We start from the raw sequence: 27,661 nt of genomic DNA, 5'->3' as shown, positions 1-27,661 counted from the left end.
CCTTAATTTTGTTTGCTTGAATATTTTCAGCTTGAACTAGATCATTATGAGATTTATATGGCCGTTTTTCGCCTTTTGTTGTTAGTACATATGATCAACAATGACTAACAGATGCTCATTTTGTCGTACAGTGTTTAAACGCAACTTTTCAATTCGAGCTCGACAGTAGTTGTTGCTTGGAACGCTTCTCTCGCTGTCGCATTTCTTTACCGTCGCACAAGACAAACTGGAGGTGAGCTTTAAAATGTTTTATTCAAATGTGTTAATTAACAACGAAGGTTCGTACAGTGTATTCTATTTAAATTGTCAGTTAACTTCGAGCAAGGGGATTGCTACAGGTAGGATGCTAGCGACGATGACGCCGCACCAATTAACCTTTCAAAGGCTCTTCTAAACCATAAAATATGTCAGTATCAACGGTAAATGTAGTTTTACATTTACAATCTTATTTTACAGTTCATATTACAGTATTTAACACCCTACATTTTCGTGTTAAAAAAATTAATCTCTTTCGTGATGACTGCCAGATGAGGGCGCTGTTGTATTGTGTGCACCAGAGCCGTATATAAAGAGAGTTTGGGAGATTTCAGCAGGGTAACAAGATGGCGTCCGTATGTCATGTGATCAGCTTGTACTCATTGTGGCTTTTTTTATTTTTTAGACTCCTATAAAAAGTCACAACAAGAATTATGAAATATTTTTTTAAATCACCGTTGGCAAATGTTGCTGTGCATAATTTAGATGTATTAATTAGTAAACAAAATATGTCAATTTAAAATGAAAAAAATTCTAGTGATGGTGAAAGTAGGTTACTTTGAGAAAGCAATGTATGTTCAAATGTATTTTATCATATATACAATGTCCCTTGTGTTTAATTTAGAATCGTGAAATTAAGTAGGAATTTCTGTCATGAATAGCCCCACAAAAAAGTTGCACAAAATTAAAATGGGAAGTCGGCCATTTTGGTTCGAAGCGGCCATTTTAGGGTCATTTATGCCCATTTCCAGATGTCCTGCAAAGATGAACTACTAGAGCTTTTGTCTGATTACTATGAAATGTAAACTCTGTATACAAGACAGATGTGTGATGCTAAATTAAGAATTTCAGTGTTTTGCCATTACATGTAGGTTAGCGCCGGACTTCGGCCATTTAAATTTGAAACTGACATTTTTGGCATTTCAATGGCAGCCAAGTCAGCTGTCGCTGTAAAACTCAAAATAACTCGTCTCAAATCTTAAAGATCCAGATCCTAAGTCCCAAGTCCTAAAAGCTGCTCTCTCAACATGGACATTTAAGACGGAATTTTCCTTTAAGGCGTCTGACCTCGTGCATGTCTTTGCCGCTAGCATGCTAGCATCGTCGTGTCGCATGTGGAAGTGTGTGTCTACAGTCAAATGTATGTACATACACACACAGAACAGCCCTGTGCTCTCTGCAGCCCGTCTATGCTTCTTCCCCTCCCCCCCACAGTCAACGTCTCTCTCCCCTTTTTGTCCCCCTCGCCCTCTCTCCTTTTCCCTCTCTCTCTCTCTCTCTCGCACTATTTCCAGAGAGGGCGAGCGAGGCAGATGCGCAGTGAGAGAGCAAAAGCAAGGGAAAAAACGAGAGTGTGAGGGGAGGGGGGTAAAGCAGACAGGATTAGAGTTCAAGTGCACGTGAAGAAAATGGCCTGAAAAGACGGCAGCCAAGCAGGAAAAGGAATCTCTCTGTTCTCCCCGGCTTTCTTCCTTCTCTTCCTTTTCCACCCCAGCTCTCCGCGGAAGAAGTGAAAAAGAGGGAAAGAATAATATATTCCCTCTTTCCTCCTCCTCCACCGCCTCCTCCCTCTGCTGGATATTTCTCCCTCGCTCTCTCTTTTTCTCTCTCTCACCCCACCCACCTCCCAACGCACACTTCTTCTTCGCACTCCTTCCTTCCACTCACGCGTTCTTACTATTCCACTTTCCCCCCCCCCCCCCCCCCGAAGACCCAGCGCGACGGGCTTTTTCCTTCTCTTGGCGAGGTAGGGCGAGCTCGGATGCGACGCGTTCCATTCGATTATCACCCCCCCCCCCCCTACTCTCCCGCATCCCCTGGGAGATTCCTGCCTTGTGAGAGAGGGGGGAAGAGGGTAAAATGGAGCGCGTGGTCATGTGGGAGAAAGAGGAGAAAGAGTACCGGCACTGGCCGAGGCTAAATGGGAGGGGAGAAGCGAGGGGGGGGGGATGACTGGCTAGAATTCCGTAAAAATTGTGGGGGAGGCGGGGGGCTCAAGAAATGGAACCTGACTTTTTCTTCTTCTTCTGTGGTGACCATGTCTTTCATCAGTGAGTATTCCGCCTGCTTTCCAAAATGTCCCTCCCTCGCTCCCTACCTACTTGCGCCCGTCACATCCCGTTAGCCAGCCGGGACGAGGGCACCCCCCCCCCCCCCAATACAGCTGTATATCTGCGGCGTACACGCGTGATCGTTTTTTTTAACTTTTTTTTTTTTTACTTTTCTTTTTTACTTTTCTTTTTTTTTTATCTCGTGTGATGTCGCCGCAGGAACAGGAACGAAATGCGGCGTTTTGCGTCTCCTTCCTTTGCTTACATGAACTCTTAAAAGGTAAGACTAGCCCTAGTCCAGTGGTTGTTAACTAGTTTTGCTAACAAAAAAAAGATGGATACCTGGTCAAAACGAAGGTGAGATGTCAAGATATCCACATAAATGCTATTGTCCCTTTACTATCTCCGCCCCCCCCCCCCCCCCAGCTCGCGTTTGTTTTCTCTTTGCTTCCGTTATCTCCGCCAGAAAAAAGAAGCAGACTGTTAGCTTGCAGTTAGTAGCTGGCCTGCTCCAATTATAAGCATTTCGATCCGACATTTGCGATAAACCAAGCGAAGGCTGACGGCTTTTGTTCGGTGTTGTGTCCTGACCTCAACCTTTCCCTGAAGTCCCCCATCAAGAAAATTATTTTACCGCTGCTACTACTTGGAAGCAAAATCCCGCATTCGACTGTACTTGTCACCTGTGAATCCGTTCCTTAAGGGGCTTTGGTGCCCGGTGTATTAGCCCCCACCCCCATCTCCTTCAACTCCAACCCCCTCAGGTTATGAAATATTACTCAGACAGACCTGCTGTTATGTAATCTTACATAACGGTGGTGGCGGTGGCTCGTGATCTGGCGGGGGGGGGGGGGGGGGGGTCTCTGGAGCAGAAAGCTATATGGGTCTGCTTATGGAATGAAGTCAGTGGCAGGGTCAGCACACTGGTGACTAGGGGAAAGTGACCCCCCCCCCCCCCCCCCCCCGTAAGGAGACTTCACACGTGCACGGTGACAGACTCGGTGAGTCCTGGCAGTGCAGATGTGTTTTCTTTGTAATTAGGAGCCAGACTTAATTGCTTTCTTGGTATTCTTCTGCGTAATTAATGGCCATTTTGCGGGATTTTGTTCTAAAAGGTCGCATAGGTCATCATTTGCGATTGGTAGGTGTCCCCAAGAATTCCAAGTGCGCCACCCCGAAATCCCAAAAGACACAGTAGGTCGGCCATTTTGATTTTAAGCAGCCATCTTAGGGTCGTTTTTGGACACTGCCAGGTGCGCCTCAAAGGTGAAAATGATGTGAGATGATTCCCAACCATTGCGACATAAGAGGCCATCAGGTGTGTCGCGGGAAATGATCCAAAGTCACTTGAAAATTATCTACTCCAAATAATATTTTGGTTTATCTATTTATGCCAGTGATGTATATTGATGGGCAAAAAACAGTTCAATGCTCTTCGACTAGAGGTCAGAAGGTACATCATTAACTTGTGAATCCACTATTTGTGACATTGTTGGGTCATGTGCAGTAAAAAAATCCCCCCCCCCCCCCCTAAAGTTGGAGGGGAAAAAAGTGTCTTGGCTCAATAACGGTTGGACAACATTGGATTAGACAGATGGTCGACACCAAATTGCCAAGTGTCTGTCAGCCATTTTGATACAAAGTATCCATTGTAGGGTTTTTGGGCAATGTCCAAGGGTCCTTTGAACAAAAGCATTTCAAAATTTGAACCCCAAATACTCAACAAAAGTTGAAGTCCAAAAAGGTTTTTATTTTCGACATTAGGGAGTCGGCCATTTTGATTTGAAGCAGACATTTTTTTGCCAAGACAGACTTGACTCTGAAATTTGAACCTTGCATACGAGACGGATAGCACGCGCCTCTTAAATTCTGCTGTACGCACGCAGACGTTGATAAAAGATTAAGTTTCCATTCAAACACCAGCAGCAGACGTGTCATTTTTTCCCCGTCACCTTCTGTTTTGGCACCCTATACTTGTTTGCGCTGTTGTCAGGTGAGAGCAAACAACAACCTGTTAAGTGATTAAAAAAAAAAAAAAGTGTTCTCGCACCCAAGTGTCAAGGGATGTTTACCTTCTATAGGTGATTATTGGATGACGTGATATATTATATATGTATATATTTATGTATAATTGTACACGCGAGTATAATTTAGTGTTTGTGCTTTTTTTTTTTTTTTTCAGATTGCGACTCCAAAGCAACTACATTGAAGGTGTGATTTTTATCAGGTAAGAGTGAATTTGCTTTTTGTTATTAATACGGCATTCATTGATTAGACTACTTGGAAGTTTGAATAACAAGTAATAAGCATAAAAATTCAAAATGGCGCAAAGGTTGCTCAGTACTGATTTCAATCATTTTATGAAGCATATGCTAATAATAAAATAGCATGTTGTTCCTGCTGCGTTCAAGTGCCAGTCAGGCGCTTCTTTGACAGTAAAAAGTCACCTTCCATTACATAGCAGCGGGTGAAGAAAAATTTGCGAAACTAATGTGGCCCAAGCATGGCGTCAAATGATCATTTTGAGGAATGGCTCAAAAAAAAAAAAGGGGGGGGGGGAGCGATTGATGAGAAACGAGTCGTGTTACCTTATCTCAATGTAAAACGTTCTAAGTTTAGTTCAGCATGGAGCCCTTTCCCGACCAGAGTTTGCACTTAATGGAACTCAGCGGCGCGATCGAAACGTCGATGCGCCATCGGAGTAATTGAATTACTCCTTCCTGAGTCATTGTGTCGCAATTAAGCTGGCAGCTATGTGAGCGCGCACGTGTGCCGACTGTGTCAGGCGGCCATTTTTCTCTCCCCCCCCCCCCCCCCCCCCTTCCTGCCGCAACGCCCATTTGAGGCCGAAAAAGCTGCGACGGCGGCGGGCTCCCGTCTCGACCGGAGGGGGGGGGGGTCATCCATCGGTCACGTCCCGACTATCAGACGGGAGGCGAAAAAGTGAGCCAGAGGCGTCCATAAAGGGGCGCTTGTCGCATTGCGAGCAGCTTTCGGGCCATGCCTGGCATTGCATTCATCATATTTGTGCTGATGTCACCCCGCGTGCCCCCTCGCTGGAGCAGCCGCAGCACAATAGAGCCCTTCTTGTGTGATGATATTTTCACAATGTGTTTTTTTGCAGAATCCCACACACACGCATTGTCTCCAGGCACACACGAGCTGTTGATTCACACATGCTTGAATTGTGTGCTTTGACTAATATTTCCCTCCTTCCGCCGTGAACATATTTGCTCAGAGATTTGTTGCAGTCGACGGGCTGAGCGTGTTGGCATTTTTATTTGATTTTCACATTAATGCGTCATCTCGTCCACAGCATTTGGATAGTTTACTTACCTCAGTATCTACACGTTTATCACGGGTAGTTGCTTTTCATTATTATTTTTATTATATGAGGCGGCAAAGGCTCAGTGGTAGAATGGTCGTCTTCCTTCCGTGAGGTTGTGGGTTCGATCCTCACCCCATGGTGATTTTTATTTATTTTTTACCGTTTACCTGGTGACCATGTCAAAGTTTTTTTGTGAAACGTATCTACATGTTTATTACGGATAGTAATAATAGATTTTTTAAGTGTATTATATGGGGCAGCATGGCTCAGTGGTAGAGTGGTCGTCTCCCTTCCGTGAGGTTGTGGGTTCGATTCTCACCCCTGGTGACCATGTCGAAGGTTTTTTTGTGAAACGTATCCACCTTAATCACGCATAGTCGTTTTTTGATTATTACTTCATTCTTATTTTTATTATATGGAGAAGCATGGCTTAGTGGTAGAGTGTTCGTCTTCCTTTTGTGAGGTTGTGGGTTCGATCCTCACCCCATGGTGATTTTTATTTATTTTTTACCGTTTACCTGGTGACCATGTCAAAGTTTTTTTGTGAAACGTATCTACATGTTTATCACGGATAGTTAAAAAAAAATTTTTTTTTTAAATTATTCTATTTATTATATGGGGCAGCATGGCTCAGTGGTAGAGTGGTCGTCTCCCTTCCGTGAGGTTGTGGGTTCGATTCTCACCCCTGGTGACCATGTCGAAGTTTTTTTGTGAAACGTATCTACATGTTTATTACGGATAGTTAAAAAAAAAATTTTTTTTTTAATTATTCTATTTATTATATGGGGCAGCATGGCTCAGTGGTAGAGTGTTCGGCTTCCTTCTGTGAGGTTGTGGGTTCAATCCTCACCCCTTGGTGACCATGTCGGTGTCCCGATTTGCTCCCCAGTGGCCCTGGCAGCGCCCTGCAAGGCAGCAGCCGACCACTGGTGTGTGAAAGTGTGAATGTGTGGCATTGTAAAGCGCTTTGGGCACCATATGGTGTAGATCAAGCGCTATATAAAAAGCAGTCCATTTTAACAGTATACCAAATGTTTTTGCATGTGGGAAAGGAGAGACACAGTCACCGTTGCACTTTTCAGCCACAGACATAAACGCAAATGTGCACACTCATCAACCAGCTGCTGTCGTCCACAGTTCGCACCCAGACACTCACGCGTCGGTCACGCACCCCGCCTCTTAAAGGCACTATTGTCGTACGAACACCGCATCATGACACCATTGAAATGAGGTCGAGTTTGCATATTTTTCCTGGAAATGTCGGCAGAATTGACATATCACACATCTGTCGGCGTCGCATAGAAACGGCGCAAGGCATTGGTTTGTCACGGGTTAACCCGGCCAAGACTGCAGGAATGCGTCCAGCGAGAATTCCTCAGCCCCGCGCGACTGGGGCACCGACGAAGAGTCTGCCACCTATTTTAGCACACTCCTCCTCCTCGCCGCCGCCGCCGCTGCCGCCGCCGCCTCGCAGCTTTCCTTCCTTTTGCACATCTTTTGTTCTTCGCCGCGTTGGCTTCTTTGTCTGTCGCCGTGAGTTAATCTGCCTGTCCCGCAGTCACGCAATCTGTCGGCCTTGTCCTAGTTTGCCCCGCGCTGCTCATTCCAAGTGTCACCGTACATGTGCAATATTCATGTAATGAGGTATTTGTACCCAAAATGTCCCTTTTTTTGTCACACCCCACCTTTGCATCCTTGGAATTGCAGTGAAGAGCGAAGCAAAAGTGCTCAAGGTTGGGTAGATGCATTATTTTTATGATTTGTATTTATTTTATTTTTTTATTATGTATGCATTTATCTCATTTTTATCTCATAATTGGTCAAACAATTCTAAATGATCCAATAACATTATTCATATATAATTTTGCATATACATATATATTTTTAAATTAATTTGATTTAATAATGATTAATTTATTGTGTATAATACGCAAAAAAAATACTAGCAAAAATGAAAAAAATTACATTTGCTGTTTTTATATAATTAACTGAATAATTTGTATATACTGTAATAAATAAGTGGAAAAAAATTCATAAAATAAAAAAAGTACTTGTATGACATTTTTTGTTGATACTATTTAAGATTTGGTTAATTTATTTATCGTAAATATTGGTACTAAAATGGAAATATTTGCAAAATGAATAATCTATACCTTAATTTTATGAAATAATTAGTTAATTTAGATTAGATAAAAAAAAATAAAAAATTAAAGTAACAACTCTGTATGTAGCTTTTTGTGGATTGTATTTAATTTGGGAATTAATGTCTAACACAATACAAATATAAATAAAAAGGAAATAAAACAAAATAGTCAAGTTAAAATTCCGTTACATTGTTTTGTAGTAATGTTAAGTAATTGATTAGTTGAAATTGAAAATTGCATTTTGCTCCATGAGAATATTCATATTTTATTTTGTTCTCTTGGTTTATATTTTAATTAGTATCTATCCATCTATATGTTAATTTCCTGATATCAAGTTATTTTTCCTCCGGCTTCAAATTCTTTAGGAATAATGGAAATTTTTGTTATTTCAACTTTTTTGTCTAACCTCATCCACGACTGATCTGACCCATCCACCTGTTTTAAAAATCAAATGTAGCCCAAAAGCATAAATATATGGCCTACGCATTCGCTCTGTTGGCAAGTGTGTCATTAATGCAGCGTGGTGGAATGCATAAAAGGTGCCTGGTTGTGCCGGTCATTCAAGATTTATACGCTCTATGCGCGCAAACAGGCAGCGGGACTTCATACATACTTCATATGAGCTCAATGTATTCCCAAGTGAAGGACATCGTAGAACCGCACTTCCTCACTGACTGACAGCAGAGTGTGGGGCTATGAGGCGGGGGGGGGGGGGGTGTACGGGGGCAGACCCCCCCAGATGTGTTTATTTCTTCCCCTCCGATTTGACACAGTCGAAATCTTCACCTGCCCGCTGAATTCCTTTGACACGCATGTAGAGTTTGCAGCTTTTCAAGGACGAATCAGCAGCCGCATCTGGCGACCGGACGTGTTCTACTTTCGGCTGCAAAGTCAAAACATGTGACTCCGAACTGGGACGCACATGACGCGTGACGGATGCTTATGCTTTGCTACAACCGAATGTTGAAGCAGAATTGACGTCGGGTTTCCTTTTTGAAATAACGAACCTTTTTTTATTCCCATTCCAAGTAGCATCATAGAATCACTGTACTGGGATGCTATCGTTGTCATGATACTGTTGAAAATATTGTGAGTCACTCTTTATCAATTATCATACAAATATTGTATTGCGAAATATCGTGATAAAATATCATATGATTTAAAAAAATCTAACCCGACGTCCTTTTTTTTCTCCTCCATTTTGAATATCATATAATCACAGTATCATGATACATGATATGGGTAAAATACACTCTAAAAACAGTTGGGTCAAAAGTAACCCCATTATGGATCAAAAATGGACCGATCCTCTTTATGGGTCTATTAACCCAATTTTTGGGGTTGTTTTATTCAAAAGGACCCAATTTTTTGACCCAAGTAAAGGATCTGACCAATATTTATGAGTTGTTTTACACTAAAAGATTCATTTCTTGACTCAAAGTTGGGACAAATTGACTAAAGTAGACGATTGGTCCATTTTAGACCCAACTGTTTTTAGAGTGTAGCATCTTCAGTTACCCTGTGATTCCAATGTATCACCTTGCAAACACTCTAAAAACAGCTGGGTCAAAAATAACCCAACTATGGGTCAAAAATGGACCGATCCTCTTCTTGGGTCAACTTGATTCAACTTTGAGTCAAGAAATGGGTGTTTTAATGTAAAACAACTCGTAAATATTGGGTCATTTTGTATAAAACAACCCAGAACGTTGGGTCAAAACGACTCTTAAAGTGGATCGGTCCATTTTTTCTCCATAATTACTAAGGATGTGTTGAGACCGTATTATAAAAATGCAGAATGGTTCATTACTCGGTGTTGGCGCGTTAGCCGTCAAAGGCACGGCGTCCTGGCAGGTCCAGACAGTGCGGCAAGGTGAGACGGCAGCAAGACGCGATGATGTCATGGACAACGCTGACCCGATTCCGGGACGCGCAAGCGAGCGCCCGTGGCCGGCACACGCCAAAGCGCATTAAAGGCGCACAGACGCGGCGACGGGACTGGCAGGACGAAGACGGCTCACGGGGACAGGCAGACAGACAGACAGACAGGGGAAGGGAGGGGAGTTGTCAGGAAGAAAAGCACAGAGACGTTTGCACTTTTTTTCTTTTTTCTTTTTGCTTTAGCAGACTGTCTGCTCGGAGTGGTTGTTGTAAATCACTGCCTGAGGTAGCTTTTTTTTTTTTTGTTGGCTTCATTTTGTTAGAGACGCCCTTAATAATTTAACGCTGAAGCATTGTAGCTTGGTATGTTTTGATATTTTTCTTTTAAAGGCCTGTCAATGTCGCACAAACAGCATAAGACTGAATTGTTGGCAAATGTTTCCACATCTATCACTTCCTTTTGCACCTCCGTGGTCACGGTCTTCTTAATTTTCCTCGAGGTGTGAAACAGGCAAAGGTTGATTTCAACAAGGGGGAAATTGAGTTGAACTCCAGATGTTATTTTCGACGCTGAGATTTTGGTTGTAAGTTTACAAAAAAAAATCTTGCTTGAATTAGGGCTGCTCGATTATGAAGAAAATAGTAGTTGCGATTAATTTGGTGATCATTGAAATTACAATTAGGACGATCATTTGGTTTTTTGGGGTATAAAAAAAAATAATTTTAAACGTAAAAAATATTGAGACAAATTACTTTGAAACACTTTAATTATGCATGTTTCTTTTGGACCAAACAAGATTGATTAAATTTGTTTTTTTAAATAAAAAAGTGTAAATACATTAGCGGTGTAAAAATGTGTGCATTAATTTTGAGTTAATTTATGGCCACTACTTTTTTTTTAACGCGCGATTAATGACCGCCCCTGTCAAAGCCTGTACTGGGGGAATTCTAGTCACAATGCAGCAGACACATCCATGTCGTAAATTTAACAATAATGCATACATTTGTGGAGACTGGGATCAAGTTGTATTTTACAATTTAAAAATTGTGCAGAATTTCACAAGTTACTTCATGTTAAAGATTAGCTAGCTCTTAATATGAAAAAAAATGCACTGAGCTGTCACCAATGTCTTACAGATGCAATTATGCCATCTAGTGGCAGAAAAATGACCTCAACACAAATCAATATCACACTCGTTTTTTTTACAGTCCAGTACATCTTTTTAATTTTGACTCAATTTTATGAATTATTATGAAATGAATGTATCAATGACTAAAACATGCAGCCCTATTTCTTTTAGTGTAACATTTCCCCCCCACTTTTATGTTAAGAGTATGAAAACTCAGGAAAAAATATTTTATTGTACATTTAGAACAAATACAAAATGTGCGATTAATCGCGAGTTAACTATTAAAGTCATGCGATTCATTCCGATAAATGATTTTAATCGCCTGACACCCCTAAAATATATACATTTTAACAACTCAAAATTAGTGTTAGCAATGTTTTATTTTTGTTCACCATTATGCCAATGTTGTAATTGTGGAGTGTAATAATTTGAAATTGTGATTGAATTCCAAACACGCTGCGCACGACCACAAAAGCTCCCCATAATCACGTTAAATTGCTCATTTAATTTGCAGAATTCAAATGTTACGACACGTCGCTGCTTCCAGCCGTGCCCGTCAAAGTCCCGGCTCGCCTGACAAGCGGACGGGCTTGACTACGCCGTCGTTCCTGCAACCGCGAAGGACATTTCCCGCGATGAGCGGTTACGGTTACGATCGGTTACGGTTACGATCACAGCTGCAGTCCAAACGAAATCAAGCACTCAGCTGAATTGTAAGTAAGTTCAACGTGAGACTTAATGCCAGACTTTATAGAGTCAAAACATAAAAGCATCTATTTCAAGGCCACTCCTGACAATTACAGTCTTCTCCCAGTTATGGTGTATAGTGCACTTACAACTAAAGCGTTTGTCTGTGAAAAGGCGGCGCAACCTTGAGCTTGGAGCGACGCGCACGAGCGCACGTTTACAAACGCTAAAGCGGCGGCATGCCCCCCCCCCCCCCTACCCCCCCACGCCACCGTTGGCTTTTCCGGCTCCCAAATGGCTCTCGACACTTTTGATCTGGCGACCGCGGAGATGAGAAGAGCCGCAAAGCCGAGCAATCCCGCGAACAATGGCGGAGCGACGCCGACGGCTTAAGAGTCGCAAATGTTATTTTCCCGCATTGACGGGAAATCACCACTTGGCAGTCAATAAGCTTGATGTGATCGCTCAACAGGACAATAGTCGAATGCTCACTTGGAATTATATTGGATTTGTTTGTGTCTGTACATTCCGGCTATCTTTTGGGGTCCAGGAGATCATTTTGCAAAGACCCTGGCTAATAATGATCCTCACACCAATTTGACATAAATGCCCGTTTTCGAGAGAGAGAAAAGGTCGTATTGTTGCAATGACATATAAATATTTTCCAGAGGGAAAAAGTACGGTAAAAATATTAGCAGTTCAATCATTATGATTTAAAATGGTCATTTTTACAAGATCAGAAAAAAATGTGGATAAAAAAATAATTTTATGAGAATTCAGTTGTTTTTCCAATATAGTCAAAATATTGGTATTTTAAATTCCAAGTTTCATGAGGGAAGAAAGTCATATTTTAGTAAGTGATTTATAAATTTCACAAATAAAACCGCCTAAACCTCTTCTTCTTTTTTTTTAACCACACTTAAAGCTACTGAACGTCGAATCTTCCATTTCGAATCGCTACTGCCACCTGCTGATGAAAAATGAAACTGCTCGTACCGTTCTTCACATACACACCACGAAAACTCTTTTCGTACTCATTGTAAACAGCTAAGGTGTTAATCTACTAATTAGAAGGCATTTCACTCATATAAATAAAAAGCTTATTGTAAAGTTATTTGTGGGGAAAATGTTCCATATTTCAACTTTAAACTGAGATTATTATTTTTTTAACACATGGAAAATGGGGGGTCTAAATTGCAAGCAAAACTGTCCAGTCTACGTGTGAGTGTCTGGCCGTGAGCTGTGGCTGACAGCAGCTTCTGTGTGAGCCTGCTAATTGTGTTAATGTGATTTACTCTCCCAACCTTCAACAACGTGCATCGGCAACCGTGACTCTCCTTTCCCCTGCGGATGTAAATGATGCCCGCAATGTAGCTGTATTGTTTAAAAAAAAAATGCCTTGTGTTCTAAAAATAACTTGATTTATGGCTAAAAATGAATCGTCTATGTTTTTCTTTTGATTTATGTGATAATACGTCACAATCATTTTGGGGAGGAGGGATTTGTTTTTGTTTTTCATATCCGACTTCTAACATTGGCTTTTTTGGAGCAATATCGGGTTTACTTGTAAGTTCAAGCCAAGCGGGAGTTGAAGTTCAGAGTGAAATCCTCTCCGAGCTTTGCGATTTGCTCGGGGTGAAGCGTTTGCGTTATTCATGAACAGAAAAGGTGAAAAGTTCACTTTGACCGCCGTGTGAGCTGACAGCAGCAGCTGTCGTCGGCACGGCGATATGCGAGCTCCACGTTTGTTTATTTGCATACATGCATAAAACTCAAATGGGATTTAGACACGTTGCGGAACAACCACGGATGCTCAATGATGCCGGTCGACTTATTTAAAATAACATTTTCTCTTAATGATGTAAAGTGATGTCATTGTAAAACCTCAAACTGGACAGGAATTTTTTTCCTCCGCCCATCCATTTTCTACCTCCGTTATCCTGTTCTCTAGGGGTGTGTCCAAAAAATTGATTCTCATTTAGTACGAATCAGAATCGATTTTAACTCTTTGACTGCCATAAACGTTATAAAACGTTTAGCATAAACCTAGGGAAGGGCGCCGAGGACGTTAAAAGACGTCCCCTATGTTTTTTTTTTTTTTTTTCAAAAACGGGTGCAGGAAAGCCTTGGGCAGCTGTGCTGAAAGAATCAGGCTGATCTGATTAGTCAAAGACTCGTTTTGGCCCCTAGAGGGCAGCGATGACTCTCTTTGCACAAGGTTGGATGGGCCGCCCACCGTGGGCGTCAGTAGAAGACGTGAGGCGGAGCTAGAGTGTTGAGGAGACAATGGCTGATCCAAGCCACAATGGCTAGACCAAGCAACCGGTTACAAGCAGCTCACGCTTGAGCATTTTTTTCAAAGACGGAAAGCATCAATCAATACTAAAAAGCGCATTGATGTCAACGATGATGATGACAACGAGCTCTACGCCAAAGTTGGAAGCTTTGGCCTGTTACTATCACGTAGTAAGCCTCACCGGCTACGCGCGGCTAGCGCGGCTAGCGCTGCTAAGGCCGGAAAACGCGCACAATAGCCGGCCGGGTACTTCTGCACAAGCGGACATTCGATCGGGCGATGGAGAGTTGGCATCGACCAATGCAGATTGATGATGATGATGATGATGATGACTGCGAGTTTGACGCCAAAGTTGGAAGCCTGGACGTGTTTACGATCACGTTGTAAGCCTCACCGGCTACGCGCGGCTAGCGCTGCTAAGGCCGGAAAACGCGCACAATAGCCGGCCGGGTACTTCTGCACAAGCGGACATTCGATCGGGCGATGGAGAGTTGGCATCGACCAATGCAGATTGATGATGATGATGACTGCGAGTTTGACGCCAAAGTTGGAAGCCTGGACGTGTTTACGATCACGTTGTAAGCCTCACCGGCTACGCGCGGCTAGCGCGGCTAGCGCTGCTAAGGCCGGAAAACGCGGAGCTGCACAAGCGGACATTCGATCGGACAATGAAGAGTACCCCGAGTCCAATGCATATTCATCGGAGGAGCGGGTACAGTCTGATCACGGAGAAGACACTGTTTCTGGACTACGATGCCACCATGAATGGAGTGGATAAAATCGATCATGCAAATGCTGTTGCGTCTTCTTGCACGCAGGAGAGTGTTACACAAAGAAAAACTGTCGTTGAAACATCCACATATTTGTAAATAGCACCACAGTTGCACACATTTGTAAATAGTTTGCCAAATTGTTGTCAAATTGTTACACTGTTGAATGTAAATAAACGTATTTTGCTATCAAAAAACACTTTTTCATTCTTGGTGGTAGTGTTTTATAGAAGTAAAGCACTATTTAGGTGTTTGTGGCATCATTCATGGACAAAAAGAAGTGTCAAATTCACTAGAATGCATGAAATAATATCGTTTCACTAAAAGCTTGATTTCTCCGTATTTTGGTCCAACACAGGCGAAATTGGGTCAAACTAACCATTTTCTATTGTTGATTACTAAAGAACGGAATAAGGTAGAAACAAACTCTTTTTTTCTGATGAAAGATGAAAGTCCAATCTTTCATTTGGTAGTACGTGTGTTTCCATAGTCCAAACAGAACATTTTCTGTGGACCTTGAAAATCAGTCAAAATGCTTAAATCGGCTGGCACTGGCGGCATCCCTTTTCTGAAAACGTCTGGCAGTCAAAGAGTTAAATGTCCCAAAATCGATTTTATTGAAATTATTTTATACTGTCTTGCCTTTGTCTGTGTGTGCCTTTTATTTGGAGCGCTGTTCATGCTGTACCCGGTTAGGCCACTGAGGGGCAGTGTGGTTCCACGCGGTCTAATACACTGTTAAGTTGTAGCCACATTAGAGAGTAGAAGGAAAAAGTCACGATCAAGTTATTCCTATAAAAGTTTATTTTTTTCAGCGTGGAGCCGTTCTTTTGAGTGATAAAAGTGCCGCGAGTAGCGCGCTAATTAGCATTAGCGAGTCAGACTGGAGTAGATCATTACAATTCCTTGAACATCTATAGATTGAAGCAAAAATCATTGTCAATCAAATCATTTTGAAAAATATATAGCAAAAAAAATCGTTTGTAACCGAAAATCGATTCTGAATCGAATCGCAGGCCCAAAAAAATCGGAATCGAATCGTGAGACATTCAACGATTCCCACCCCTAATATACACCATCAGTGACCAGGTTTTTTTTTAAACATTTTTAACATTTCCATAAATGTCATGTGCCTGTGTAAAGAGTTTAAAATGTTGAATGTTGACATTCAATAACTCAAGCAAAATAAATCTAAATAAAGACATGTCGTTTATCAACTGAAGCGGCGAGAACAAAAATGTTATCATTCCCGACTGTCACGCAAGTAAAAAGAGAACAACTAAACTAATGAACCATCCCGGCGACGTTTTAATGAACATCTCATCTTTCCCAACTGTCATCGAGTGCAAAGTTGGGTTTATAATATTACGAGGATAAAACGACTCCGTCTGACGGACACGTCGTTTATGAACCGCACGTGTGATGTTCTCATTAACAGTTATTAACTTTCACACAAGTTTAAAGAGAAGTTAACCCTAAAAAATATCGAGAATAAAATAAGACGCAGAGGGCAAAATTGTGATTTTTGTATACGTTTGGCCCAACGCGATAGATTCCGACCAATCGCCATCGCGCTTGTTGATGACATCATCGTGCGTCGGCCATCCGCCTTCTTTTCCCATAGAAAGAAATAAACAAATAGACAGCAAAAAAAAAAAATCGAAATAAGTAACTACCACATGTCCAGCTCTGCAAAGGCATCCATTTTTAACCGTCACTGACCTCGTCGTGCTGACGTTCTGGCTGCTCGGCCCTTCCCGCTCCGATCGATCGGAATTCATTTGTTCCCTATTGATCCCTTTACGCCGCCCTCTGCCGCAATGAACAAACACGGCAAGCCTCGCCAGGTGAACGCACACGGCGGCAGACGGCCTTCAGACAAACTGATGACATTCAAAAGGATTCCGTATTGATCCGGAACCACGAGAGCGAGATGAAAGCACAAACACCGCGGCTGCCGGGGCGACGCTTAGCGCCGCCGTGCTCCGTTTCACCGTTTCACCGTTACGACCGCCGATGCGACAATGGCGTTTCAGTGGGCTCAGCGGTTAACGCTTTAATGGCATCCAGAAGCATGTGCGACACGTTCGATATGCGCAGAGCGGTGGTGTCAAACTTCTCATTTGGAGGATTTAAAAATGGCGTTCGAGTCCTGTAGGAAGTTTCAGCTTCACAAATTTCATTGGCGTTGTTGCTCATGTTTTGTCGTGATGGGGCACATGAAAAAGTCCCCCTTCCCTGAACTTGAAGAGAAAGTCGGCCATTTTGATTTGAAGCTGCCATTTTGGATGAATTCCACTTTGATAAATTTGGGCTAGGAAAGTGCCACAAAAATTGCTGGGTTTAAAAAATATCGAATAAACGATATTGAATATTGATTCTTAATAAAAAATAGAATTTTAAAGTCCAATTATTTTTTATTTTTTTGTATCTTACTGTTTTCTTAAAATGTACTGAATTTCAAAGTATTTTCTTACATTTATGAAAAACCTGACTTATTGCACTTTCGGAACTTTTTAATTTATATTCACAATTACTGAATTAGATTATGAAAATATTTTCATCTCATCCTTGCTGATTTCGATCAAATCGGGAAATCGAATCGATTGAGGGAATTAGAATCGATACCCAGCCCTTGCAGATGCTGCCCTTGTTTTTATTATGTCCGATTTTGACAGCACTTTGTAAACTTTAGTTTCACCAATTGAAGCGGAATTTGGTGGTCAAGTCTACTGTAACAGGACGTACAAAAATGTCTCAAGGACCCATGCTCAAAATTGAACGGGAAGTCGGCCATTTTGGTATCAAGCAGCCATTTTTTTGGGGTCTCGAAGTTTGACAAACTTTGCCTAAACGAGCCTCAAATCGGAAGCAGGTATCCTCAACTTTGACGTCAAAGTTTGGTGTTCACTTGGAGGGTTTGTCATGGAAAAAGCCGGTTCAAGGCCCTATTCATTTTTATTACCCGTCAATTTTTTACAAGTGCAGTTTAACAAAAACGTGAAGAAAAAGAACAAAATCACAGTATTAGTTCTTCATTAAATGTGTTTTCATTTTAGATTTTTTTCTGGATGTTTTCTGAGGCCATGGTGTCTGAATTTTGGCATTTATCATACGGGCTTATATTTTCCCACCAATGCATTATTCATCAGCGCTGTCCTTAACTGCCTGTACAGTGAACATGCTTCTGTTCCAGTGCCTCTCCTCCTCCCATGCGCAATTCACGCCATTATCTCCCACTTAGCCAAATCCCTTTCATACTCGTACGCTATGTGATGTTTCTTATGCTTCCATTCAGCGCTTTGTGTTAATCGGGGGGATTGTCCGTTCTAATTTAATTAAGTACGTCGCGCTCGCCTTTAATGACGAATCGGCGGCGGCAGAAGCGAGATGGAAGCCAAGATTGGGTTGTTTAACTCGGGGGGGGGGGTGTTATTTGCGTACTATGGCTTCAATGTGTTTGTTATTGTTTGCACTTTTGCTGTGCTGTGGCATGCTGGCAATAATGCTCCGCTGCTTGCAGGAATGCGGCGGTCAAGCGGAGACGCCATCCGCGAGCGACACCAGCCATGGGAAAGTCCGTGAAAGATGGATGCTGTTCGCCAGGTAATTTGCTCAAAACAATGTGTGTGTGGGGGGGGGCAGACAAAGAACATACGTCATGGCGCTTTTTCACATGCACAACCCGGTAGCTATTGACAACTGTGCCCTAGCAACCATCAGGGGCATCGTGCCAAGTTTGCCTGGTGGTGCGTTCCCATGTAATGTTTTTTTTTTCTTTCTGTCTTTGTAAATAACACAAGCGCTTCTCGACACAATTAACCAGTTGCGAACATCAGTCGTTTGCAACAACAACAACAACAACAACAACAACAACAACAACAACAACAACAACAACAACAACAACCAAAATCACAAACGTACATTTTGTTGGCTGGATTGAAAATGAGATTAATTAAAAGTATTCCTCAGCTCCGGATTTTCACTCTTGCTCACGCAGTTCTTCAAATAAGATCCAAAGCGTGCTTGCAAAACAGAAAGCCGATGAAATATATCGTTAAAAAGTTGACATTTTACCAGAATAGTCATATTACAATAAATATAGAGATATTATCATTTTTCATCATTTTAAGTATTTATATTACTACCCCCCCCCAAAAAAAGTACTTTTACTAGAATGAAGTAATATTATGAAAACATTAGGGCTGTTTGATACCACTTTTTTTTCCCAGTACGAGTTCTCAACTCTTCAATTGTCATTGACACTGATACCAAGCACCGATACCACTAGTACTTTTAATCCATAACATTTCCCAAACAAACAATGACGGATCATTTTAAAGAAAGACTTTTAAAGAAATATTTTTTTCCTTATAATGGCATTCAATTAATAGCAATTTTCTGTTCTTCTCATTTCTATTTCCTGATCGTATAACGGTCACAAGAGCATTTCCCGCTGTTGTCGAGGCTCACCCCTTCCTGGTAGAAATATTTTTTTACCAGAATAAACTAAATATTCACAGACAAATACTAATTTTGTTTTGGAATAAAATCATATAATGGCTCTTTTTTTTTGATGATGATATTCTTTTTTTTTTAAGATGATATTCAATAGTCCAACAAAACAGAAATGTTCCCACTATAATGTACAATATTGAGAAAAATGTCACTCTATAAATAAAGTTGTTATGTTAGTAAAAAAAAAACATTACATTTAACAGAATAAATTTGTAATATAATGAAAATAAGCAGTGATTTTTTTATGAGTATAATCGTAATATTAAATAGTATAAATAATTGTACGCATAGGTAGTAATATTATAATGAAGTGCATAAAGTAAAACAAAAAAAAGTAGTGATTTTACCAGAATAAAGTCATGTAGTATTCTTCAGGAAGTAATAATATCACAAGAAAAAAAAATCTTTATGTACTTCATTTACCGCTGCGCATCCGAGCAGTCGTTAAATAAACAACAGATAGTGGCAAAAAAAAAAAGAAAAAAAAGAAAAAAAAAGAATGTCCCTTCTCTTCTTTCAAGTGCAAGTGTTTATCTTCTTCCCGAAATTGTTTAGCTTTAAGACGCCTCTGGATGACGTACGGTCACGCCGCAAACATTTGCCAATCTTGGCTTCAGCGCAATTCTCACGACCTCCGCGACACCAGCACGCAACGCTGGCGTGGGGACTCGCCCACACTGGCAAAGAACCGGCTGGCGTTGGCACAACCATGCCGCATTCAAGCGTGGCCTGACTTTGAATGAGACCCGGGGGGGTGGGATGGGGGGGGGGGGGGGGCGTACCGAAGAAAAACAACACAGAGGTTGTCACAGTAAGAAGAAGAAAAAGATAAAGTTGCTGCTGCCCAGAGAGGTGAGCGTAAGGCCGAGGAGAGAAAATGGAGGGCGGGTGGTCTGCGGAGGTGAACGGGTTTGTGCTTGGAAGCGCTCCAATAAAAGAAGTCTGTGTGAGCCGTGCGCAGCTGCCATACTTAGCACGTACTTTCGCTCAATCATGTGAAGCCGGCGGCACAATGGCGGGAGTCAGGGACGCCGGCCGCCACCCTAGCGCGTTGTTTGTCTCCAGGCCGGACTGAATAGACCACTCTTGAATTTTTGCCGCATTGTGCCCGGCTGAATAGGAGGCCCCCGCTAACTAACTCCGATCAGGCAATCAATGACTCCTGCGGGCGCGCGCACAGGACGGCTGTCGAAACACACCTTGGCGGCCGATGGGGGACAGTTTGGCGTGGACGCGCCTCGCGCGGTTGAAGCGGCTCCCAAATGGTCGCATCGTGGATCAGCTAATCGTTGCATGCATTAATATTTTTAGTTGTTTTTTTTTTATTATCCATAAGGAAATAAATAATACTATTTACTGTAAAAAATAAAAATTAAATACTGTCGAAAAAAAACTATTATTAAGATTTTTTTTTAATTAAAAATTACATTAAAAAAATAATTAAAATTAAAATATTTACAAATGATAACTTAGGATAGGTGATCATTTTGTTTGACTTTTCCCTACTTCTTTTTGAATATGTACAATATAATTAGTTTTAATTAGTTCAAAAAATTCAGCTTTTAAAAAAATGTGTGAAAAGAGTCAGGGTTTCTAAATAATGTTTTTTTTTTGTGGGTCATTTTCACACGCTGAAAATCATTCGTCATGTTTGAAAGAAAGACAGAAAAGTCTTTGTTCACAATTATCTCTCAATGTTTTAATGGAAATCTTACTATTTTATTATATGTACTTGGTATCGGTATCATTCGGGAAAAAACAAGTGCTATCAAACATCGCTTATGCCACAGTTTTTATTTTAAGTAATATATTATCGCTGCTATGTGAAAAACACTTATGTCCATCTTTTGCATTTTTATGTTTTCATAAGAAATGTAAAAAAAAAGGGAGTGTTTTTCACATAGCAGCGACAATATATTAAGAAATAAACTTGATCAATTCATTACTTTATGTATTGTATTATTACTGCTTTGGATGCGCCTTTAAGGGGCGTGGACAAATGAGTGACTTCAGGAGCTGTCGTCAGTCGGGCTGGCTTTAATTTCAGTTCGGTCCGCGCGAGTGTTGTCATTTTCTATTTCTGTATTTGTCTCTGCAAAGCGCATCTGCGACAGTGGCTCTCCTTGCCCACATGGGAGGGCATTTCAGTAGGTAACACGTCCTTCCCAGTGCGCTGCGCGTTTTAAGTCTTATCGACCAGTGAATCATTCTGCATGTGGAAACAATCACGGGCGCAGTCAAGCGGTGTCGAGAACGACAAACCCAAGCGCTCAGTTGTTCAGAATCCAGCCTTTGAGGACGTGGAAGATTCCGGCTCCCCTTTCAGTGGAAGTAGGTCAGGCAGACGCCTACGGTGAGCGGGCTGCAGGTTAAGTGCTTGCCTTTGTGATCCCACAGAGGGAGGGGAGGGGGAGGGGGGGTGGGGGTCTGCCTCGCCTGCAGGTGGGAGGTGGTGAGGGATGCAATTCGCCAGACGCCCACAAGAGGGAGACAAAGAGTCCACTAAAAGCATCCAGTTCGCTGGGTTGAATTCACTCCCTCTTCTTTATTGACTCTTACCATCAGATAGTGGTGGTAAAAGTATAAATGCAGAAATACTCACTTTACTTTCCTGCTATCAGATGACCTGCTGAGGTATGGCTGCTGAGTGAGTTCATGTTGAGGGCGGAAGATGAAGACCGAGGAGGAAGAGGAGGAGGAGGAGGAGGAGGAAGAGGTGCGCTGCAGTGTGAGGTAGTTGGTTGTATTGTTTCGCATCATAAGCAGCCTGGAGATAACTGTACAACCTTCTAGCTTTCCCTGCGGCGTCGCCAAGTCTTCTCCGCCGCGCTCTGCTCAGGGTGGTGAGTACGAAGATCGGGCAGGGTTGGAGTCGTTTGTCAAAAGAGATTGAAATGTAAAAAATGACAATTAAGATAATTTCCTTAGTATGAGGGTGGGAGTAGAGTCGTGCGTGCCAATGAGCAACGCCGTCTTCACGCGCAGGCGAGGAGAGACATTTTTTTTCACCGACGCTCCTGCAGTCACTCTCTAGGCCACACCCCTTAAAGGCACATCAACACACAAATACTACAGTATGCGCAGTAATTAGATTCGCATTTTGCTTTCTTTTATGTTTGTATACAATTACAGTACTGTTTCTTATAAGCGACCAAATTAAGAGGGAAATGCTTTTTTGATATACAAAAATGGAGTTAACTGTTAACTGAACAAATTAAACTCAATGGTTTTGTTGTTGTTGATGTTTTGCTACATTTTTGGTTGGTGGTGCGCGTGACGTTTATTTCTCGTAACGTGCCTCGGCTAAAAGGTTGGGAAACAATTTTACAGGCAGTGTGAAACAGTTTTAACGAGATGTTTATGACACAAAAGTAGCGATTCAGCCAATTAGTGGTAGGACTGTAACGATAATGGCAATATTGCGATATCGCGATATTAACACTGCCACAATATCGTCGTCGTCATGTCTCAATATTAAAAGCAGCACATCTATTAAAAAAGTCAGGTTGATTTCCATTTGTGCGGTTCTAGCACCCTCTGGTGGCTAGGTTTTTTTTGTGCAGTTAAATTTTCACAAGGCATGTTTAGGCCCTTTATTAGAGATTGTAGGTTGCTTATATGCATTTCTGTTATGTACAAAAGCACAATATTGTATTTTTTTTTAGTATGAGCTCATTTTTTCTAATATTCCGACCTTTTTTTCGAATATCGCCAACCTCCCCACAAAATACGATAATTATGGTATTGTGACCTTCATATCGTGATAATATCGTATCGTGTCGTTTGGATATCGTTACCTCCCTAATTAGTGGGCGAGTCCACTTTATTACTTATCAATGACGTCGATTCATCGTTAATCACATTTTTGGAATCTTTTAAACAAAACCGGTCGGTGGTGCAAAAAAAAAATATCGGGGGACCGCAGTCATTCAATCAGAAGTACAAAGATGCTAATTATGAGGAGGAGAAAGGGTAGAAAAACCCCACCAGTCGGGACATCATCAATATGTCCGCCTTTCCTCCGCAGTGCTCTTGGAATGGTGAGCTGCTGCAGTCCAGTGTGCTCAAACACGCACGCACACACACACACAAAGCGATTAATTGAATGAATTTTATGATTAGGAAGTGTCGATATTCAGACATAACAGCGAGGCTTTGTTTCACGTTCTTACAGGTTGTTGTCAGTATGCCCTGAAGAACGCCGTGTTGTGTGTATGTGATGAACTCGCCTCGCCTCGCTGCGCCCTCAGCCGCCACCGCCCCTCCCCCCTCCCCCCTTCACCCCCCACTTCTGTCCCCCCACACTGTGTCTGGCGAGTGGCTCAGACGCTCAGGATCCGCATTGCGTTGCGGCGAGGAGGGGGGGGGGAGGGGTTGTGGGGGGGGAAGAGCATATATCAGCAATCTGTGCTCGGCGCGCTGCTCGCTCCTGTTTGCGCGCGTGCGCATACACACAAAAGAAAAGAAAGCAGCTTGCAAAATGCACCATCACAACTCATTGACTTCATTCACTTGCACGGTTTTGTCAGGAATTCACATCAACGCGACTTCCAGCTTTGACTTTTTGCCACAAAATTGCCGCCGCATCAGGCCGATTAATCCGTGATTCGATTACATTAAATTTATTGCTCAAGATGATTTCGTCCTTTTTTATAATTTTTCTTCAATTGATGTCCTTGCTGACGTGCACAAATCGAGGCCGCTGTATTCGAATAGCAGCGTTCATACGCAATGCAAATACAGGGTACGTTACAGACTCGCATAAAAACGATTCAATTCAAACGTGAACATCAACGAGACATCCCAAGTGAAAGCAGGACGTATGAAAAGATAAAAGTAAAGTGTCAAATGGCAACATGTGTACACACACGCACACACACACAAAATAATTGCTCCATGGAAAAGCAGCAGTGAAGACGTTTTCAGGCCAGATTTAAACAGACACGACAATTTGAGCAGATTTCAGCTCTGCAAAGTTGCACCTGAAGGAACTTTTCAGACCTGAAGGGGTTTGGAATTGTCATCGGGAACTAAAAAGTCTTGAATCAAATTGCCATTCAGAACTTTGTAGCACCAACATTAATGTTTTCAAATCTATTTGTTGACTCACGGGAATCCAATTGGGAGATTTTGGTGCCTGGCGCCCGAGCCGCACATTTTCTGGACCATTTGCAGCTTTCGGATTGAGAGGACTTCATTTACAAAAGCGTAGTCAGTGTTGCCAAGTCTGCGTTTTTGTCTTTTTATTTAGTAGCTTTTGTGACTATTTTTCAAAAAAGCGACAAGTGATTTTAAACCCTGCTGTACAGATCCACTTGAGAATTGTTGTTTTTTTGACAGCAGGCAGAAAAATGGACCAGCCGAGCCATGTTTTTTTCCCGAGGGCTTGCTTTTATTTCTTTTGATGTTGCCTGTAAAAAAGTAAATAAGTAAAATTCTAAGGAATTTAATGTCAGTCACTGTGACGCGGAATCGGGCGGCAGAAAATGTTGCAATTTCACACAGAAACACGGCATCATCCGCGGCCTTTGCCTTTTCCACAAAACCTAGTCAATTCGGGGACATTTCAAAAATTGTACCCGTCCATATAACAAGGAATATCGCATTTTTACACAAAAACCAGCAAAGCAGGATATTGCAAGTAACGTTACACTTTCACACAACAACACAGCATGCCGCCATCATAAATTTGTCATGTATGACATAACCTTCAAAATGCTTTGCCTTTTATGTTGAACCCAGCCAAGCAGAATATTGCCCATAACTGGACACTTTCATACAGCAACACAGCACCAGATAAATACAGTAGATGACTCCTGCGACCGTTGCCCTTATCTGCTTTTTGCAATAACCTTTGCTTCTATCTGACGATCTCTAATAGTACCTAAACGCGGGAAATCGCCCCCGGCCCAATTCCGTGATGATGCGGAATATAAACATTTTAAAACGTAAAAAGCTTTTGATTGTGCAATTTGGAGACACGCAACATCGGACGTGGTCCGAATGTCTCGCCGCCGCAACACTGCCGACAACAATCAGACACCTGAGCGTCTTTTGTGTCAAGGCACAGCAGACTGCAAGACGAGGCGAGACAGGACGTCACGCCTGCGAAGGGAGAAAAAAAAAAAGGAAAAAGGGAAGGGGTTACCGCGGAGGAGAGAGAGGGGGAAAAGAGAGAGAGTGAGCGAGAGAGAGGGGGGGGAGAAAGGATGAAAATGAGAGCAAGGGCTGAGACGGAGCAGAGGGAGGCGGGGACGGAAGAGGAGAAGAAAGAGCAGTAGATGGGGATGCTGCATGCTTGCATAAGTGTCGAGGTGTGTGCGTGCGTGCGTGCGTGCGTGCGTGATAGGTGGCACAGATTTATGAACGGAGGGGGTCATAGATGGAGGGGAGGACGTGGTGTAGCAGATAATGCCGCGTGTGTGTGCGTGTGTGAAAAGGCGCGCGTACACCACCTTGCCTCGGACTCGCCAGTGTGACTTGGCAGAAGGCAGGAGGGCAAGGCGACAAAAAAAGCAAAAAAAAAAAAAAACAAGGCGAGATCTCATCTTGCCAACCACTGGATTAATCGTTGCTGTTTTTCCTCTCCGAGGCGGGAAACGGATCAATAGCTGGTGGCGTGCGCGGCGTGTCGTTGACAAATGGCGGGGCGCAAAGCCAACGGCTTGACTTGACCGTTCGCTCCGCCGCCGTTCGGCGCGGTTGCGGTCGCTGCGTTTTGATTTCTTTCGGCAAGGCGGCGTTCCCGAGTTGCGGCGGCCGCGGGTTCGGCGGCGAGCGCGTGAGAGAGCGGCAGCGCAGCGGCGGCGGCTCGTAAAAAGTGGGCCAGGGAGAGACAAAGAAGGGGAGATGGAGCCGGGAGTAAATCATGGCGGCGCGCTCGCAACGGGCCGAACGATCCCGCCCGTCGCGCACGGAACTCAAAAAAAAAAAAAAAAAAAGCACCTTTTCAACACGCCGGTCCTAACTTGTATGTTTCTCGTTGCAGTTGGCGACACAAAATGGCGGACTGCGGCAGCGAGCGATTTTCTTCAAATCGACAGCCCCCCTTCGTCTTCTTCTCCAGAGCCGCAGTGTGCTTCCTTGTCCCTGAGACCCTTAACCTGTGATGATGTGAACGCTCACAGGTGAGGTCCTTGGGAACAAAGACGCACGCAAAAAAAATGTAAAGGTGCGTCCAAAACTGCCAAATAAGTTTTCAAAAGGACCGGGAGAGATGGCGTGGATGTCCACCAGGGGGCAGCAGCAGCTCTGGGTTGGCCTCCGACATGAATTTACAGTCACGTGACAAAAAGGTTTATGAGCAAACTCACTTCAGATGACGTCGCACAGGATCGAGGCCAAATGTCTTCCGTGCTCTTCTGTGAGATTTTGGCCGACGGCAGCTTCAGGACGTTAAAGCAAAGCAAAGTCAAGAATCTTAAGACAATGTATAAGAAAGTATAAGAGGTAGCCATTGTTCACTTTCACTTATGTCATCGTGTTGATGTTTATAGTTGCGTCCTGCTTTGTTTCCGTCTTCGAATGTTAGCAAGAAGAAACCAAGCTCAGGCAAGCCCAACAAGGTAACGTCACTCGTATGCTTCACTGCCGTTTGTGTGGTCGTTTTTGGTTTCCACGTTGCTGAATTGTTGATTCCAGCTTGCCAATAAAAAACGAAGCACCCGTCTCAAAACGCCTCGCCTGTTGATTGAGCTGAGCGACAGCTACGCAAAAGTTCCCCCCCCCCCCCCTCGGTGTTCACTCCATGCAAGCAAACTGTCAATTTTCATCCTCATCGTTGTGAATCTTCTGATTTCTACTGGCAATGTGGAACTTCCTGAATGGAACGCAATCCACTTCCTGATAGTTTTACACATTCGAAAGCAAATTCCTCATAAGAAACAATGTGAAGTGAATGAAGTCACTCCAGGCATTCATTAACCACGCAAGCTGTGTTTTAAGTAACACTTTTAAACAAGCATAAAATGTCCAATTTAACAAACTAATCTATGATCAAAATAAAACGAAATAATGGAAAGGGAATCAGGCTGAGCACGGCTGACCCCCAGTGGTGTTTAATTGCTAGTTCTGGAATGAACAAAGAATTCTTATAATGCTATAAAAAAATTAAAAAAAATTAAAATGAGATGATTTATCATTTAAGACGTATTGAAGCTTGTCAATCACGTATCCTGTTTAGGGAAAACGAGGAGCTGAAGCTTATCCCAGCTGTCTTCAGGGCCAAAGGTGCAAGTGACAGTACACCCCTGCGCATACGGACCCGACAGCCGTATTCATGGGGAACTGAGGCAATGTTTTGTATGTGATGTCACACAAAACATTTGTGAAATGCGATCAGTGCATGTGCGCATTCCCGAGCCAGACTGAGACACATTAGTACCCAGATCATTTGCTGGCTGGCGGAAAAAGAGCATTAAGCGACTGCATTGGGAGCGCTGTCTGGTAACCATGGTAAAGTGGATGGGGGGGGGGGGGGGGGGGGGGGGGCGCAGAGACTCAGAGGCTTCAACGTGCTGATCTTCTTCTCCTGGTGGGGATGTCTGTCTTTTCCTGCAGCTACATTTGACCGCCTCTATTTGAAGATGTCTGGCTTTTGTT

General features: G+C 42.8%; 1 long non-coding RNA gene across 2 annotated transcripts; it reads left to right on the top strand.

The window, feature by feature from the left end:
• Positions 1–132: 132 nt before the first annotated feature.
• LOC147157544 (uncharacterized) lies at positions 133–26,728 on the top strand. Of its 2 annotated transcripts, none has more exons than XR_015091349.1 (4): positions 133–232; positions 4,489–4,533; positions 18,066–18,148; positions 26,049–26,728. It is a non-coding gene; the product is annotated as an uncharacterized LOC147157544 (long non-coding RNA). The 2 variants fall into 2 exon arrangements; XR_015091350.1 differs by lacking the exon at positions 133–232 and adding an exon at positions 2,195–2,306.
• The last annotated feature ends 933 nt before the right edge of the window (positions 26,729–27,661 follow it).

The sequence above is a fragment of the Leptonotus elevatus genome, chromosome 19 (genome assembly GCF_054856555.1).
Source record: "Leptonotus elevatus isolate MCC_2025b chromosome 19, RoL_Lele_1.0, whole genome shotgun sequence".
NCBI classification, from domain to species: domain Eukaryota; kingdom Metazoa; phylum Chordata; class Actinopteri; order Syngnathiformes; family Syngnathidae; genus Leptonotus; species Leptonotus elevatus.
This window is presented reverse-complemented; position numbering and strand designations above follow the sequence as displayed.